This window comes from Salvelinus sp. IW2-2015, linkage group LG4q.1:29, assembly GCF_002910315.2.
Source record: "Salvelinus sp. IW2-2015 linkage group LG4q.1:29, ASM291031v2, whole genome shotgun sequence".
Taxonomy (NCBI): Eukaryota; Metazoa; Chordata; class Actinopteri; order Salmoniformes; family Salmonidae; genus Salvelinus; species Salvelinus sp. IW2-2015.
This window is the reverse complement of record NC_036842.1, coordinates 76,050,276-76,070,371: the sequence shown is the minus strand read 5'-3', so window position 1 is coordinate 76,070,371 and position 20,096 is coordinate 76,050,276.

The window sequence follows — 20,096 nt, the reverse complement described above, 5'->3', positions numbered from 1 at the left end:
GGATCATGGTTGTCCATCTGCCCATCTTAGCCCCACACTATATATAACACCCCTGGCTAATGCTAAGGCTAATATAGCTTGCTAATATCTAGCATAGGCTACCGCTACTGAACATAAGGGTTAAAGTGCATCCCACTAATATAGACTGGGGAAGTTGTTCACTCCTAGAATCCCACCAGGGTGGTCATGACCTACACTTCTAGCTCTGCATCTCCAAACTAAAGGAACAATACTAACATTATACAGTATGGGCATGAAGGGTGAAAATTGCAGTCATGTAAAAAGTAAGGAGAAAAGCTGGTACAATGTTGATAGGGAATTATAGTTTTAACACCCAATGCTCTGATCTCAATAATCCAAAGTAGCAAATTTGGCAACAGTCCAAATTGGCTTTGTGCTATTTAGTCCCCTCTAACCTCGTCCTCAGGTTATTGTGCACAGCGCATAAAAGCCAGGGATATCAACCATTCAAAGTTGGCCTTAGTTGGAGTGACCATAAAATCCATACACACAAAAAGCTTATTTTGTCCACAAATTTGTTTACATCCCTGTTAGTGAGCATTTTTTCTTTGCCAAGATAATCCCTCCACCTGACAGGTGTAGCATATCAAGAAGCTGATTAAACAGCATGTTCATTACACAGGTGCACCTTGTGCTGGGGACAATACAATGCCACTCTAAAATGTGCAGTTTTGTCACACAACACAATGCCACAGATGTCTCAAGTTTTGAGGGAGTGTGCAATTGGCATGCTGACAGCAGGAATGTCCACCAGAGCTGTTGCCAGAGAATTCTTCAATGTCGTTTTAGAGAATTTGGCAATAGTAGTATTTCTGTCTGTAATAAAGCCCTTTTGTGGGGAAAAACTCATTCTTATTAGCTAGGCCTGGCTCACCAGTGGCTGCACCCCATGGCTGCAATCCATATATTAAGGCCTAATGAATTCATTTAAATTGACAGATTTTCTTTTATGAACTGTAACTCAGTAAAATCGTTGAAATTGTTGGATGTTGCATTTATATTTTTGTTCAGTATATTTATCATCATTGAATTTTTGTGAATCACACGGCTGTGAGGTGTGGCTCTCTGCTTGTGCTGTGCTAGTGTACGGGGGAGGGTTAAGGGGGAGGTGTTGTGGGAGTGGATTTGTTGGTAGATTAAGCCGATTAAGCCAATGCCTATGCACTGTATTTGCTAACAAAGGCCAAGTTTGACTTGTTGGTCCACCAGACTCTTTGCGCATTTTGGCAGAACGGTCTGGCAACCATCCGAGATTAGAAATAGAAATAGAGCAATTGAAAAACAAACACTGAAATTGTTTCAAATGAATTAGAACAGAACACAGAGATAACTCACTGAGGAATGTTCTCTCTGTCCTTCCGACTGGACGAGAGGAGAGAGAAACGAGAGGCTTGGAGAGAGAATCAATGTCTCCTCTCTGTGGCCTGCATAACTGGGCCAGTTACTGGTCAGACTGTATATCACACACACAGTACTGCAATTGGAGCAGCACAAATCTTATATGAGTGGGACCATAAACTGCTAGCGCTGCCCAGTAAAATGAGTATTGATGTGATTACATTCAGTTCTACCTTGACCTTGACATATACATGTATCCTGCTAAATTATTCCCAGGATTTCAGGTATGATTGCTTCATTCCAGAATGGCGGGACAGGGATTTGAGTTTTGTATCCTAGACCTCTTAAGCCCTTATTACACTGCTCTGCCTTATCTCAGACTCTCTTCTACGGAACTCATCTCCAGTCTCTATACCGACTGTAGCAGAGCTGCAGAACCCAAACATGTCAGATGTCACTTACACAGACAAACGGACACACACAAATACACACACACACCCCTACTTGTATGGCAGGCCGTAATCATATTCATATTACATAAGGAACCAAATGATCACATTTGTCTATCACAGCCATACAGTTTGAGAGATAGAGAGAGAGAGAGATAGAGAGAGAATGAACGAGAGAGAGACTATACATACAGTATATAACAGAGATGGTTAAAGCTAAAGAATAACATACAGTTGAAGTCGGAAGTTTACATACACTTAGGTTGGAGTCATTAAAACTCGTTTTTCAACCACTCCACAAACTTCTTGTTAACAAACTATAGTTTTGGCAAGTCGGTTTGGACATCTACTTTGTGCATGACAAGTAATTTTTCCAGCAATTGTTTACAGACAGCTTGAGAGAGAGACTCCAGTATTTAGAGAGGTGATGAAGAGGGTTGTTAAGGGTGTGGCTGGCTAGCTGGGAGAGCAGACAGTCACACAGACACATGTGTTCTGCTTAATTAATTACTCAGATCTTGTCACTCTAACCTCTCTATACAAACACCAGGGCTGAGCGCAGACACAGAGACAGAGCAAGAGAGAGACGGAGAGAGAGAGAGAGAGAGAGAGAGAGAGAGAGAGAGAGAGAGAGAGAGAGAGAGAGAGAGCGAGAGCACAAAAACACACTGTGGTATGCTTTTAATATAAAGAATAATGTTGTTTAATTGATTTAACAGTGAGCTCTGGAGCGTGTCTACAGCTTTACCTCTCTACAGGATTTCAAGGTGTATTTTTTGTCTACAGCAGCACCCAGCCTCACCCTACTAGACTCTGAAGTCAACTACCTAAAAATAAGTGATTCTCAAACATTCCATAACAAAGCCCTCACCTACAGAGAGGTGAACCTGGAGGAAAGTCCACTCAGCCAGCTGGTATGGGGACTCTGTTCACAAACACAAACAGATCCCACAGAGTCCCAGGACAGCAACACAATTAGACCCAATCAAATCACGAGAAAACAAAAAGATAATTACTTGAAACATTGGAAAGAATCAACAAAAAAACTGAGCAAACTGCAATGTTATTCGGCCCTAAAAAGAGAGTACACAGAAGCAGAATTCCTGACCACTGTGACTGACCCAAAATTAAGGAAAGCTTTGACTATGTACAGAATCACTGAGCATAGCCTAGCTATTCAGAGGCCACCATCGGCAGACCTGGCTCTCAAGAGAAGACAGGCTATCTGCCCACTGCCTACAAAATGAGGTCGGAGCTGCACCACCTAACCTCCTGCCAAATGTATGATCATATTAGAGACATATTTCCCTCAGATTACACAGACCCACAAAGAATTTGAAAACAAATCCAATTCTGATAAACGTTCATATCTATTTGGTGAAATACCACAGTGTGCCACCACAGCAGCAAGATTTGTGACCTGGGCAACCAGTGGAGCACAAAAACCACAAATATTTAATGTTAATTTCTGATTGTTATTTCCCTCTTTTGATTATTGTCTATTCCACTTGTTTTGGCAATGTAAACACGTCTCCCATGCCAATAAAGCCCTTTGAATTTAATTGAAAGAGAGCGAAAGAGCAGTAGCAGTAGGTTATGTATCTATGATGCCAGTGTGTATGGCTGTTGGCATGTGAGGCAGTTGACACATGAGACAGTCATTACAGTATTCTGTATCCCTGTCAAACTGCAGCATACTCCCCAGGAATGCCGTAACGAGCCCATACTCACAGGGAATACCAAAAATGAAGAGATCACAGAGAGAGAGAGGAGACGAGAAGAGAGAGAGAGGAGAGGAGAGAGAGAGGAGAGAGAGAGGAGAGAGAGAGAGAGAGAGAGAGAGAGAAGAGAGAGAGAGAGAAGAGGAGAGAGAGAGAGAGAGAGAGAGAGAGAGAGAGAGAGAGAGAGAGAGAGAGAGAGAGAGAGAGGAGAGAGAGAGAGAGAACAGCACTGACCCACTTAGACAGAGAGGGAGCAACTGCCAGGTGTATCTCAATAGTCTAAAATGGCTTCCTGTCCTCTATCTCTTCTACTTCTCACCTCTCCTTTCTCCTCCTCTCCTCCCCTCCTCATCTCTTTTTCTCCACTCTCCTCCTCCTCTAGTCTACCTCATTGCACAGATCTTATAAAATCAGATAGGGAAGACCAATGTACAGGTGTCTGAGCATTCCTTGCAGGCAAATGTTTAATAACTATGTCTTCCACACAGAGAGACACCAGTCTTGCACCAGTAAGTAAGATGGGTGACATGTGGTCTCAACGTGCTTTTATTTCTCAAGGCTTTCAAGCAGTCACCTTCAAAGATGAGCTCTGGCCAAAGTCACACACCTGACTTACTGATGCTCCTGTGTGTGTGTGTGTGTGTTGTGTGTGGTGTGTGTGTTGTGGTGGTGTGGTGTGGTGTTGTTGTGTGTGTGTGTGTGTGTATACATGTGGGAGTAGCATGCATTCTTGTGTGAAAACGTTTTGTTCTGTAGTCAACAAGGCAGATGGACAGAAGATGACCATGTTCTTTTAAAAGGGGAATTTCACCCTGGGGAAATCTGGGCTTGTTTTTATCATGTCTAAGGCATTTCTAGGACAGTGAATTGTGTTTCACACATAATTACCCAGGAGGAAGGCAGGTCAGGGTTTCGTGCACCTTATGGCGGCGTCCAGTGTATTGATGGAGGGGAGCAAGATCTAAAAATACATATAGTTCTGCTTTGTGGCATTTCGCGAAGGCTCTATGTTATACTAATCACACAATACATTTTTATGGGTGTAGATATGGTTGTCCATGTTCGATAGAGCAATAAGACTAAAAATAGAAGAGGTTTCACAATCGAAAATCTTTTGTATCTTGATTGTAAAACCTCTTCTCTTTTTAGTCATAGATATTTGTATTTGTATTTATTATGGATCCCCATTAGCTGTTGCCAAGGCTGCCTTGGCAGCTACTCTTCCTGGGGTCCAGCAAAATTAAGGCAGTTCATACAATTTTAAAAACATAACAATACATTCACAGATTCCACAACACACTGTGTGCCATCAGGCCCCTACTCCACCATTACCACATATCTACAGTACAAAATACATGTGTATGTGTGCGTGTGTGTATGCATGTGTCCGTGGCTATGTTTGTGTTGCTTCACAGTCACCGCTGTTCCATAAGGTGTATTTTTATCAGTTTTTTTTAATCAAATGTTACTACTTGCATCAGTTACTTGATGTGGAATAGAGTTCCATGTAGTCATGGCTCTATGTAGCACTGTGCGCCTCCCAAAGTCTGTTCTAGACTTGGACGAGACCTCTTGTGGCATGTCTTGTGGGGTATGCATGGGTGTCCGTGCTGTGTGCCAGTAGTTTAGACAGACAGCTCGGTGCATTCAGCATGTCAATACCTCTCATAAAAACAGGTAGTGATGAAGTAAATCTCTCCTCCACTTTGAGCTATGAGAGATTGACATGCATATTATTGATTTTAGCTCTCTGTGTACATCCACGGGCCAGCCATGCTGCCCTGTTCTGAGCCAATTGCAATTTTCCTGAGTCTTTTTTGTGGCACCTGACAAGAGGACTGAACAGTAGTCATTGATAGTGCTGTTAAGAAGGTAGAGCAGTGCTTTATTATTGATCTATTTTCTCCCCATCTTAGCTACTGTTGTATCAACATGTTTTAACAATGACAGTTCACAATGCAGGGTTACTCCAAGCAGTTTAGTCACCTCAACTTTCTCAATTTTCACATTATTTATTACACGTTTTAGTTGAGGTGTAGGGTTTAGTGCATGATTTGTCCCAAATATAATGCTTTTAGTTCTAGAAATATTTAGGACTAACTTATTCCTTCCCACCCACTCTGAAACGAATTCATTTCAGTCGCTGTAGTACGTGACATGTATAGAGTTGAATCATCCGCATACATAGAAACTCTGGCTTTACTCAAAGCCAGTGGCATGTTATTAGTAAAGATTGAAAAAAGTAATGACCCTAGACAGCTGCCCTGGGAATTCCTGATTCTACCTGGATTATGATATGATATGGCTAGCTACTAAACAGCAAGCTACAACCAGCCACATAAACCTAGGTTTACCAACAAACGTTAGTTGGTTAGCTGGTTAGCCTGGCGCCTGCTAACTTGTTATGCGCCACACCTCCCATTTGTAACTTGTTAGCAGGCGTGCAACATCAGCAACTGTAAAGTGTGATGACCCTCCCACTCTGTCTGCCAAATTATTTCTCTCTGCTCTTGTTTTCTTTAATAGGATGTCGGTAGGCGGAGCTGGGTGGCTCGTCAGCGAATTGGGACACACCTGGGCTTGGGTGTCTTTTAATTGACTTTGAAAGTACCACAAAATAACTAGTGTGTCATGCGTGCAGACATTTTACGTATGGGGGTTCACGGTAATCAAACTAACTACCCTGTTACAAGTACCATGCTCTACCAACTGAGCTACAAAGGATAAACTATGGCCGTGGTATTACTTCAAATGCTGTACATTCAACAGAGGCATACACTGAGTTTTCAAAACATTAGGAACACCTTCTTAATATTGCATTGCAACCCCTTTTGCCCTCAGAAAAGCCTACATTTGTCGGGGCGTGGACTCTACAAGGTGTCGAAAGCATTCCACAGGGATGCTGGCCCATGTTGACTCCAATGCTTCCCACAGTTGGTGGACCATTCTTGACACACACAGGAACTGTGAAAAACCCAGCAGCATTGCAGTTCTTAACAAACTCAAACCAGTGCGCCTGGCACCTACTACCCTACCCCGGTCAAAGGCACTTAAATATTTTGTCTTGCCCAATCCATGTCTCAATTGTCTCAAGGCTTAACAATCCTTCTTTAACTTGTCTCCTCCCCTTCATCTACACTGATTGAAGTGACATCAATAAGTGAATATAGCTTTCATTTAGATTCACCTGGTCAGTCTGTCATGGAACGATCATGTTTTGTACACAGTGTATAAACAACAGAATACCGTCCAGATTTGTTTTACAGCTGCCAATGTCTCCTTCCTATAGAAATCCTATAATAGGTTACAGTATATTCATGCTGTGAGATATTATAACATCAGTGGCACCACCCAATGCATACCCAGGCAGACACTATTGTACCCSTTAATGGACCATTTCCTTACCGCTGCTCTTAAATACATCCAAGAACAATGAGTAGAAAAGGCCTTGGGAGCACCTTTGAGAATAGATATGAGAATGGAATCAGGAGGAGCAGAAGGGGGTTCAGGGTTTCACTTTACGGGTTCAAAATAATGTTTATGCCTTGGTTCTAACCTTGTACGGAATCACAGTACAAGGTTTAAGACATTGAGTCCTTCTATAAAGTATGTCTTTCAGTGCACAGATACACACACACGTAGGCACACATACAAAAAGGCACAGACACACTCAGGCATCAGTAATCCTCTGGAGCGGTTGGTCTGGTCTGTCTGGAGGCAGATGGCTGTTTTGGGCCCAGAGAGAGAAAGAGAGATTCCATCAGGACTGGCACTGGCAGCAGGAGGAGGCTGTGTTGGGCTGGAGAGGACAGGGATGCTACTCTGCTGCCCAAACACACACTCTCACACACAAACATCTCTATCCCTCTCTGGCAGTGCCTGAAATGTTCCTCTCTGCTGGAGTGCTGCCCAGAGGAACAGGTTCAGGCCTGCTGGAGAGGATGAGGTTAAGACTCCCACGAACTGATAAGGGCCCAAAGGAAGAGGTTATAGGGTGTTATGCATGGAGGAAGCAAGTGGCCGTAAAGAGGGGAATAACAGCCTTAAGGAAAGGACAAAGTGCTTCTGGTGACAAGATGAAAGGTGCCTATGGAGTGTTGGATGTCCTACAAATGGAGGGTAAGAACACACTAAGAAGGATGTAACTGGCCCCATCAGGGTGGTTAGGGGCGGAGTGAAGATAGGGGCTCTATGGGAAGTGTTTGGTGCCCTAAAATTTTCTAAGTAAGGAAGGAGTTATGGATCTTTGGAATGTTATGTTACCCTAATGGGGTAAGAAGCCATTACAGGAGAGTTGGAGGCCTTACAAAGGGACAGGGACCCTATGTAGGGTTTGAGTTAAGGGGCCTTAAGTGTACTGTAAGGACAAAGGCACACTGATAGAACTAATGAATCCAGCCTATCTGTATAAGAGAGCTAAGAGCTTAGAGCAGGGAGCTGGCAGGGTTAGGACTGGTTTAAATTGGGACTTATCAGCTGTTATACACTATAGTGTAATATATAATATTGGACTAGAAGTTGGGGATAGGAGCTGCAGAGAGGCAGGCCATGGTTTGGGACGCTCTCATTGTCTGATCCTCTTCCCATTGCGATAGGTTCAAAAGCACCTCTTCCCTTTCAGAGACACCATCTCTCTTTCTGTTATTTTATCCCAATCTATTTCTCTTTTGCCTCATCCCTTGCTTTATCCCCTTAGTATTTCTCATTCTCTTTATGAACCTCTCTCTCTCTTTCACTCTCTATGACTCTCAAGGACTGCAACGGCAATGATCATCAGTCACAGTTCCACATTTCAGCGGGTGCCTGCATATGATGCTATTACAAACATAACATGACTAAACACCTGCCACTACAAATGCATGTTACTTTATGATAAGCACCTCAGTATTGCCCTCACATGCAGTTATGTCTTGTAATGTGACAGGACTTATGTTATCTGGTTGACAGGGCAATGTATCCTGCCTACCTCTGAATGAGCCCATACATCATGTTATAATCTGTCATGGGGAAAAAAGCTGTTTTAAATGCTGATGTGATTAGTTATATGCGCAGAGAACTGTTCTAGATGATGGGTGCATGGTCATACAGTATATGGATTGTTGATGAGGGGGCTGTCTTTCCCTGGGTCAATAGAAGCAGCATCAGTGGGGTTTCTGAGACATTGATCCACGTGGAGATGGAAATGAATATCACTTTACATTCCAATGGAACCCTCACTTAGCTCAGTATTCACCAGACACAGGAGAAAGAGAGAGAGACTGATGATATATGGAGAAAGCAGTGATGTATATTCATGGATGCCAAAGGGAAGCCAGGCCCAAAAAATGTTTTTTTTCTATTTCTTTGTTTTTGGCCGAGTGTGGTTCCCAATCAGAAGCAGCTGTCTATCGTTGTCTCTGATTGGGAATCATACTTAGGCAGCCTTTTTCCCACCTGTGTTTTGTGGGGTGTTATTTTCTGTTTAGTGTCTGGGCCTGACGGAACTGTTCACTCTGTTTGAGTGTTTCCTGAAAATAAATATCATGAACACTTTCCACGCTGCGCTTTGGTCCACTCTTCCTTACGACGAAGCGTTACACCACTAGGGACTTTTCATTGCATTATGTAGTACTCAATGTGTAACATTTCCTGTGTGGGTGTTTATCCATTTCTGTGTGATTATTTATTTAGTTAGTGAATAAATAATTAAGCCAATTTGTATATCGCTGATTCATCATTTATTTTTTATTTATTTTATTTTATTTTATTTAACCTTTATTTAACCAGGTAGGCAAATTGAGAACACGTTCTCATTTACAATTGCGACCTGGCCAAGATAAAGCAAAGCAGTTCGACACATACAACAACACATAGTTACACATGGAGTAAAAACAAACATATAGTCAATAATACAGGAAAAAAAAAAAAATAAGTCTATATACAATGTGAGCAAGTGAGGTGAGATAAGGGAGGTGAAGGCAAACAAATATATGTATAAATAAATAAAAATATAAAAAGGCCATGGAGGCGAAGTGAGTACAACACAGCAAGTAAAATAAAAACAAAAAAACACTGGAATGGTTGGTTTGCAGTGGAAGAAAGTGCAAAGTAGAGACAGAAATAATGGGGTGCAAAGGAGCAAAATAAATTAATAAATAAATACAGTAGGTAAAGAGGTAGTTGTTTGGGCTAAATTGTAGATGGGTTATGTACAGGTGCAGTAATCTATGAGCTGCTCTGACAGCTGGTGCTTAAAGCTAGTGAGGGAGATAGGTGTTTCCAGTTTCAGAGATTTTTGTAGTTCGTTCCAGTCATTGGCAGCAGAGAACTGGAAGGAGAGGCGTCCAAAGGAAGAATTGGTTTTGGGGGTGACTAGAGAGATATACCTGCTGGAGCGCGTGCTACAGGTAGGTGCTGCTATGGTGACCAGCGAGCTGAGATAAGGGGGGACTTTACCTAGCAGGGTCTTGTAGATGACCTGGAACCAGTGGGTTTGGCGACGAGTATGAAGCGAGGGCCAGCCAACGAGAGTGTACAGGTCGCAGTGGTGGGTAGTATATGGGGCTTTGGTGACAAAACGGATGGCACTGTGATAGACTGCATCCAATTTATTGAGTAGGGTTTTGGAGGCTATTTTGTAAATTTATGCTAGGGTTCGTGCAAATATACAAGAGTTTGTGACATTCAGAATATGACTGATAAGGTAATAATACTTTAATAAGTGACTGTAATCGATAAGATATGAAAATATCTGATGAGAGTTACATTCGGGAAATAGTAACTCCTTAAACAACATTTTCCTGTGGTGCCCCGACTTTCTAGTTAATTCATGTTTACATGATTAGTTTAATCATGTAATAATTACACCTAGAGAATTGATTTGATAATATAAGTCTTCACATTAATTATAGTCCAAGACACAACATATGTGAACAGACATTTTCAGTGATGAAATATAACAAGTGAAGGCACAGATCATCTCTTACTGACTCTCAACTCTCACCAATCCTGCGCATAGCGACGTCAGAAAATATACCTGATGTAACGAGTGCGCTGAGAGTCAGGAAGCAAGTACAGGGAGTAAGTGTTTTAATAAATAAACAAAACAATAAACACGAAACACAAACATAGCACCGACATGAAACAGAGTCAATAACACCTGAGGAAAGAACCAATGGGAGTGACAGATATAGGGAAAATAATCAAGCAGATGATGGAGTCCAGGTGAGTGTCATGAGACGCTGGTGCGCTTGACGATGGTGACAGGTGTGCAGGATAATCAGCAGCCTGATGAACTAGAGACCGGAGAGGGAGTATACATGCCAGTACCCCCTGCCCGACGCGCAGCTCCAGCCACAGGACGCCGACAAAGGGGACAAAGCTGGGGATCAGGAGCAGACCGGTCACCCCTGCTGAAGCACGGGAACCTGTCACGCCGGCTGAGGCGCGGGAACCTGTCGAGCCGGCTGGGGCGTGGGAACCTGACAAATCGGCTGAGGCAGGGGAGCCTGGCAATCTGGCTGAGGCATTAGAGCCTGGCGAGCTGGTGGAAGCAGGGGAGCCTGGCGATCTGGCTGAGGCATGAAAGCCTTGGCGATCCGGCTGAAGCATGAGAGCCTGACGAACCAGCAGAGGCAGAGGAGCCTGGCAATCTGTCTGAGGCATGAGAGCCTGTGGTGCTGAATGCACAGTGTACTTTTTACTCCGTGTAGTTCTTTGCATGTTTAATAATGAAAATACCTACTAAAAGGAGAACATGTATGTGGTTTATTTCTGTGCATGGATGTGATTTACAGTAGATATATCTGTCAACACAGTCATACACATGATGTATAATCCTGTAATATGATTGTGGCCCGCGATGGCAAAAATATATTCTAATGTGGCCCTCCATGGAAAATAATTGCACGGCCTGCTGTAGTAGGTCATGTCACTGTTTGTTGTTGGACTTCACCAGACATGTTGCTCTTCGGTTTTATGAAGAAACAAAGGTGTGGTTGAATTTATTCTGCCACTGTGTCTTCTTATTGTCTCGGACTTCTGCCTATATATAACGGGGGCAAGGGCGTTGAACTAACAGGCTATAGAGCAAACACAATTATCACAACACATAGGTTGTAATATGTGACCTGTTTCAAGAAGCTAGGCATATGTCGCACATCACTACTTCACAAGAGAGGCATTTGAACTATTATTTTTGTGTTTTTGGCAGAAATGCCTTCTGCAACATGTGAACTTTCATGTGCCTTAATATCAAACTTGTATGCCATCTGTAAATATTAACAAAATTGTTAAATTACAAGCCTAGTTGGTTCAGCCACATAAAAATACAGGATCCTTCCCGCTAGCCATGATTGGCTGAGATAATGGAAGGGTTGGACATGAGAGATGAGTTTGAATTGGTCTACCACAGGCGCTATCAACAAAGATCAGAGGGAAAAAGTTGTGGTGGACTACTTTCTGGAGGACGATTGTGCCATGTGTCACTCTCTCTGACTCTGAAGATGAATCAGACAATGGGGAAATCCCTGATTTAGGTAAAACATTTTAATTGAACCAGACATTGTAGAATCTTCTGATGACAGCTATGGTGAAGAAACAGAGACAACAGTGTTGCTGTGACGGAAGAAGTTGAAATCAGTGGAATGCCCGGTGGAAGCAGAGAGATGATTGCCAAATGCGGAGAGTCGAAAAGAGAACACAGAAGGTTGTTGTAACACCTGTCTCCAGATTACATCTTCAAACTACGGGCAACCAGCGTTCACCCATGTATACGGGTAAGAGTCTAGCTACATTTTCAGTTAATATACATTTCTAATTTAGTCAGAAAGTCATTCTCATTGCAAGTTAAAGCATACTGTTAGCTGGTTGGCTCGCTAGCTAACGTTACATGTATGATCTAGTAATATTTTTAGTATCTCAGAATGCCATTTGCATTGATGGATGACTAGCTAGCTAACATTGAACATAGTTGGTTAGCTTCACCTGCAGATTCATGCATGGTGCATGGTAGTATGAGTTGGGATTAATTTATGGTTCATTGTTTAGCTACCTAGCTGGCTAGCTATCATGTTAATACAAAAGACTCCACTATGCAAGTAGCCATTTCACTGTTCCGTTTACACCTTCTGTATCCTGTGCACATGACAAATAAAACTTTGATTATATTTGATATAGTTTGTTTAACAGAGACGGTAATGTGAAGAACAACATGACCTGCACCGAAGTCAGATTAAGATATAAGCCAAGGACAAGATAGTTTATTTATACTAATAAATATGACTCCTTAAAGAGGTGCGGCTAAGGCTTAAGAGGGTGTGAATGATGCTGAATGGGTGTAGACAAAGAAGTGCTCTCCAGTAGGTGTACCAAAACAATCATGGGCCATTTTCTCAAAAGTGGGGTTACAAGTTCATCATCTTTCATTGTTCCTCAACTGCAGTGTATGATATCCCATTTTATAGCTCCCAACATTTATCCAAAGTAAAAAATAAAAATATAAATAAAAAATCAGATTTTGCTACAGTACATAGTAGCGAATATAGGTGATGGGTCACGTGTGGCATTTTTTTCATGGCTTCCTTTCATGGTGATTTTACCCAAACACTGGGAAGAAAAGAGTGACTGATTGGAACAGAGGAAGAAAGAGAGAGCAAGGGAGATGGATAAATAATGAAGAGAAACAAAGATAAAGGATGAAAGTGGTGACTAGCATGCAGATGTAAGAGGGAGAAGGAGAGAGAGCACCTATGCACATGCAAGGAGAAAGGTAGATAGAGAGCTGAAGAAAATGAATAAAGGAATAAGAGAGCACCTATGACGCACAGGAGAATGATTAAGAGAGAGCAGGGCTGGGAGATAAAGGAATAAGGGGAGAAAGAATACAAAGGAGAGAGAAAGCAGGTGGATGAAAGTGGTAGATAGATGTGCTGGGAAATGTAGAATGTCAGCTGTGTGAGTGTTGGGGACATTAGGTGATGGAGTGGAGAGGATGGAGAGACAGAGAGAGAGAGATTCAACTCTCCACAGCCAATCCAGAAAACATCTATCTATATATCTATTAGTTCCCTAAAGACTCACTGGCTGTATGTTCTCAATCAATGCATGTTCTCATCTCAATGTACAGAAATTATATATGATCAGTTGTTTTTTGTTGTTGTGTGTAAATGTTTTTCTCAATATTTTATTACGGTGAACAAATATGGAGGTGACTAACCAAGGTTATTGCACACTAAACTACTACTGACTACTTAATTTGTTTGATAGCTGAATTAATAGATGTAAAATAAATTCTGGAGGTGATTCCCCTGTCTCATCTCCTACTAGGTAACAGTGTTTGTGACAAGGGCTTGGTTTGACAGCCTGCTTGATTGGTGCTGGCAGAGGGAATAAACTAGACCCCTGTCATCTAAGGTGTGTGTGTGTGTGTGTGTGTGTGTGTGTGTGTGTGTGTGTGTGTGTCTGTGTGTGTGTGTTGGTGGGTGTGTGTGTGTGTGTGTGTGTGTGTGTGTGTGTGTGTGTGTGTGTGTGTGTGTGTGTGTGTGTGTGTGTGTGTGTGTGTGTGTGCTGTGTGCGTGTCGTGTGTGTGTGTGTGTGTGTGTGTGTGTGTGTGTGTGTGTGTGTGTGTGTGTGTGTGTGTGTGTGTGTGTGTGTGTGTGTGTGTGTGTGTGTGTGGTATTAAGGTTAAGTGATGTCAGTGTGTGTTCTCTTGCAGAACGCTTACTCAGAGCAACAGCAATCAAACGGAGAGAAAAACAGACAGAAACAGACACAAACTGTCACAACTACAATGAATCCCAGCAATCTAGCACCACATCACACACACACATCCTGTGGTATAGTAATAAAAGTTGATTAATATAACTTACATCAGTACAGTACATTCGGAAAGTTTTCAGACCCCTTGACCTTTTCCACATTTTGTTACGTTACAACCTTATTCTAAAAATTATTCAATCGTTTTTTCTCCAATGAAACTGCACACAAAAGCCCATAATGACAAAGCAAAAACAGGTTTTTAGAAATCTTTTCAAATGTATTAAAAATAAACTGATATATCACATTTACATAAGTATTCAGACCCTTTACTCAGTACTTTGTTGAAGATCCTTTGGCAGCGATTACAGCCTCGAGTCTTCTTGGGTATAACGCTACAAGCTTGGCACACCTGTATTTGGGGCGTTTCTCCCATTCTTCTCTGCAGATCCTCTCAAGCTCTGTCAGGTTGGATGGGGAGCGTAGCTGCACAGCTATTTTCTGGTCTCTCCAGAGATGTTCGATTAGGTTAAAGTCTGGGATCTGGCAGGGCCACTCAAGGAGATTCAGAGACTTGTCCTGAAGCCACTCCTGCGTTGTCTTCGCTGTGTGCTTAGGGTTGTTGTCCTGTTGAAGGGTGAACTTTTACACCGGTCTGAGGTCCTGAGCGCTCTGGAACAGGTTTTCATCAAGGATCTCTCTGTACTTTGCTCCATTCATTTTCCCCTTGATCCTGACTAGTCTCCTAGTCCCTGCCACTGAAAAACATTCCCACAGCATGATGACGCCGCCACCATGCTTCATGATGCCAGGTTTCTTCCAGACGTGGCGCTTGGCATTCAGGCCAAAGAGTTCAATCTTTGATTCATCAGACCAGAGAATCTTTTTCTTACGGTCTGAGTCCTTTAGGTGCCTTTTGGCAAACTCCAAACGGGCTGTCATGTGCCTTTTACTAAGGAGTGGCTTCCGTCTGGCCACTCTACCATAAAGGCCTGATTGGTGGAATGCTGCAGAGATGGTTCTCCTTCTGGAAGGTTCTCCCATCCATCTCCACAGAAGAACTCTGGAGCTCTGTCAGAGTGACCATCGGGTTCTTGGTCACCTCCCCGACATAGGCCCTTTTCCCCCGATTGTTCAGTTTGGCCGGGCGGCAAGCTCTAGGAAGTCTTGGTGGTTCTAAACTTCTTCCGTTTAAGAATGATGGAGGCCATTGAAGGTTCCTGTGGACCTTCAATGCTGTAGACATTTTTTGGTACACTTACCCAGATCTGTGCCTCGACACAATCCTGTCTCGGGGCTCTACGGACAATTCCTTCGACCTCATTGCTTGGTTTTTGCTCTGACATGCACTGTGTCATGACTGGCCTGCTCGGGTCAGGTTACCGTGGACCAGAATCCTACATAGAGATCTCTCACACCCAGCAATGGGGAAGAGATCGAGAGGTATGTAGATGAGAGCAGCAGACAAAATCCCTTTGTCCTCTCACTATGGAGAACTGTTCTCAGAACATTAACATGCAATAAATGGACTTTGGGACAATAGGTTTCGTCAGCAACAATGGTGGTAATGACGATAGATGGAATATGAAAATGAATGTCATTTTTGTTATGTTAATACAAGTTAACCTCTCTTGGGTAGGGGGCAGTATTTTCACGTCCGGATGAAAAGCGTGCCCAAAGTAAACTGCCTGTTACTCAGGCCCAGAAGCTAGGATATGCATAGAATTGGTAGATTTGGATAGAAAACACTCTAAAGTTTCTAAATCTGTTAAAATAATGTCTGTGAGTATAACAGAAGTAATATGGAAGGCGAAACCCCGAGGACAAACCACCCCCCCCCCAAACAAATTCAGCCTACCACTATTTTCAATGGCTGTCACTTTTATTATAAGGCGAAGTCCCCCCAGATTGCAGTGCCTAGGGCTTCCACTAGATGTCAACAGTCTTTAGAAAGAGTTTCAGGCTGTTTTTTTGAAAAATGAGCCAGAAATTGTAGTTTTTCTAGGTGGCTCCCATTTTGGCTGTAGTATTTCCAAGCGCGGGAATGAGAGCGCGTTCTTTGTTATTTGTCTCCGGTAAAGACAATAACGATTCTCCGTCTTAAATTGTATCGTTTATTTACGTATTAGGGTACCTAAGGTTTGATTATAAATGTTGTTTGACTTGTTTGGAAAAGTTTATTAGTAACGTTTGGGATTCATTTTGTATGCATTTTGATGGAGGGAAACTGGGTGGATTATTGACTGAAGCGCGCCAGCTAAACTGAATTTTTATGGATATAAAGAAGGACATTATCGAACAAAAGGACCATTTGTGATGTAACTGGGACCTTTTGGAGTGCCAACAGAAGAAGATCATCAAAGGTAAGGCATTTATTATATCGCTGTTTCTGACTTTCGTGTCGCACCTGCCTGGTTGAAATCTGTTTTTCATGGTTTTGTATGCGGGGTGCTGTCCTCAGATAATCACATGGTGTGCTTTCGCCGTAAAGCCTTTTTGAAATCTGACACAGTGTCTGGATTAACAAGAAGATAAGCTTTATTTTGATGTATTACACTTGTGATTTTATGAAAGTTAAATATGTATAATTCTGTAGTTTGAATTTCGCGCTCTGCAATTTCACCGGATGTTGGCCAGGTGGGACACTACCGTCCCACCTGCTCATAATAAGTTGAAGGACAACGTTATAACGAAAACATTGAAACTTGAAGATTTTTCCAAATATGTGCCTGATGTTTGCATATTGTACTTGTGTGGAAAATGTCCAGATCAAAGATAATGTTTTTGGAAAGATGAAATGTGAAGTTAGTCGTCTAAATTGGATCTGAGTAAAATCCAGAACTTGCCTCGTAACTTGGTACGCCCACAGAATTGGCCTAAAGGCGGAAACGGCCATTTCTGACCCGAAGGTATAAAACATGTGAGTTAAGAATTAACATGCCAGACTAAGTGACCCTGATCTGCAGCCAAGGTCTGAGTGGTCAGCAAACCCTGTTTTCCTTCCCACGCTGGAACCATCCACACGGCTGATTAGCCCTCCTCCGAAAACCCCTTTTCAGAGCCAGGGTGAGGAAACAGACCACTAAGAGAAAGAACACTGACATCGTGAGGAGAAACAGAGAGTTACACCCGGTAACCGAAGATGGACCATCAACAGAGAAGTCGGAATCCGGTCCATGCAGAGACACCCCATCGGAGACCTTTAACACCTAATTACATCATTGTATTCTGACCCATAAGAGCGGCAGTTCGGGGCAAGGTTGGGTTAAAATAAGCATAACTGACAAATGCACCCAAGTGTGTTTTTCTCTCATGCACCAAAGTGTTTCTCTCTCTCTCTCTCTCTCTCTCTCTCTCTCTCTCTATTGAAAACCCCATTTTGTGTAACACGTGTCATATTGTGTTGGCCCGCTAGGGACCTGTTTTATCGTACTAAGTTCTAATCAATTGCCTAGACTGTGTGTTTGCGTATGTGTATCTTATATGATCATTTTAGCTTGTTAGCAAATAAATAATCAGCTCAATTGGTGTGGTACGGACTTATGCCGGAGCACAATTGCCGGAGCACAATTGTGCTCCGACTTATGCCGGAGCACAAACAGCACGTCGTCCAGGTTAGGGGAGGGTTTGGCCGGAGGGGCTTTACTTGGCTCATCGCGCTCTAGCAACTCCTTGTGGCAGGCTGGGCGCCTGCAGGCTGACAATGGTCGTCAGTTGAATGGTGTTTCCTTCGACATATTGGTGCAGCTGGCTTCCCGGGGTAAGCGAGCGGGTGTTAAGAAGCGCAGTTTGGCGAGTTATGTGTCGGAGGTCGCATGACTCGACCTTCGCCTCTCCCGAGCCCGTTGGGGAGTTGCAGTGATGAGACAAGATCATTAATCACGAAATTGGGTTAAAAATTACACACCATTTCATTTCATTTTTATAAACAAATATGAACGACCGGCTCGATTCGGTCATTTGAAATGTTTTTTATATTATTTTTTACATTGGATAAAAGTAGAGATTCAGAGCTAGAAAATTGCATATCATACACTACAGTTGTGGAACAATGGAAAAGTAATTCTGCTTTAAAAGTTGATCAACTTTTGAGAAAATTGCCTTTGAATGTTTTGTTAAACCTAACGGAGAGCTCTTCCTTGTCACCACCCATTCAGCATCGTTCACACCCTCTTAAGCTTTAGCCCCACTCATCTCTTTAAGGATTTACATGTGAGGCCAAATACTAAACAACCAAAGATTTCAAGACTAAAGGCTAGTTTATACTACATGTGTGTTTGTAAATTCCATCTGGAGTGCCAGAGTGCGCTCTGGGCGTTCGTAAACTCAGAGCACTGTCAGATTGTCAGTTCATAAATTTAGAGCGTTTCACTCTCGGAGTGTTCAGAGCGCACACTGGATGCTCTGGCCGAGGAGTAGGGTTGATCCGAACGTTCTGACCTAACAACAGCAGTCAAGCACCCAAGCTAAGTGGCTAACGTTGGCTTGGCTAACGTTGGCTAGCAACTTGCTCTGAAATCGGAGTAGGCTAGTCAGAGCAAATTTACCAGATAAATCCATCAACAATTGTCGCAGTGAAATCATGAACATTCTATTGAAATGGTTACTTGCATAGTGGAGTCTTTTGTTTAGACATGTAGCTAGCTAGCTAGCTAAAAAATTTACTATAATCCCAACTCATAACGTTACTACCCTGCATGGATCTGCAGGTAGCTAACTAACCAGGTTATAACTAGCAATGCAAATGGCTCTGAGATAAAAATTATAATACCTCACAGAGCCAGACAGCTAACGTTAGCTAGCTAGCTAAGAGTACGCTTAAACTTCATATGAAAACAACTTTGACAAAATTAGAAACGTGTAATATCTGAAAATGTAGCTAGCTAGACCATCTTACCTGTATACATGGATGGAAGCTTCTCCCTCTCTGTCACGGATGCCATGGTTGCCCTTAGTTTGAAGATGTAATCTGGAGACAAGTGTTTTATAACAGCCTTCTGTCTGTTCTCTTTTCGACTCCCTCTAAATATTTGCAATCAAACGCCATCATTTTCTCCATCTCCTTAGCTATCATACTCTAATTCCACCGGGAATTCCACTGATTTCAAAACTCAGTCCTCCAGAAAGTGGAGAGCAACACTTTTGCAGTTCTACTACTTGATATCTTTCAAAACAGCAGCATTAGAAAGGATTACTTACACGTACTGATCAGCTCATGTTATAGACAGAAACGTGCTACATGGCAGACCAATCTGAACACATTTGTCGGCATGTCCAGCCCATCCAATCATGGCTAGCGGGAAGTTTCCTGTCTTTTTCCCGTGGCTAAACCAACTAGGCTCGTAATTTAACAATTTTAATTGTATTTAAAGATGGTATACAAGTCTGTTATTAAGGTACATGAAAGTTCACATGTTCCAGAAGGCATTTCTGACAAACAAACGCATTTTGATGAAAGTAGTGACATGTGACATATGCATAGTTTAATGAAACGATTCACATTTTAAATACCTGACTATTCACAATAATCATATTATTGTTTCCATGTAACCATGCTCATTATGTTTATGTGTGTTGTCTCTCTCTCTCTCTCTCTCTCTCTCTCTCTCTCTCTCTCTCTCTCTCTCTCTCTCTCTCTCTCTCAACTATGACAGAAAAATGAGAAGAAAAAAAATCCAGAAAATCACATTGTAGGATTTTTTAATGAATTTATTTGCAAATTATGGTGGAAAATAAGTATTTGGTCAATAACAAAAGTTTATCTCAATACTTTTTATATTACCCTTGTTGGCAATGACAGAGGTCAAACGTTTTCTGTAAGTCTTCAACAAGG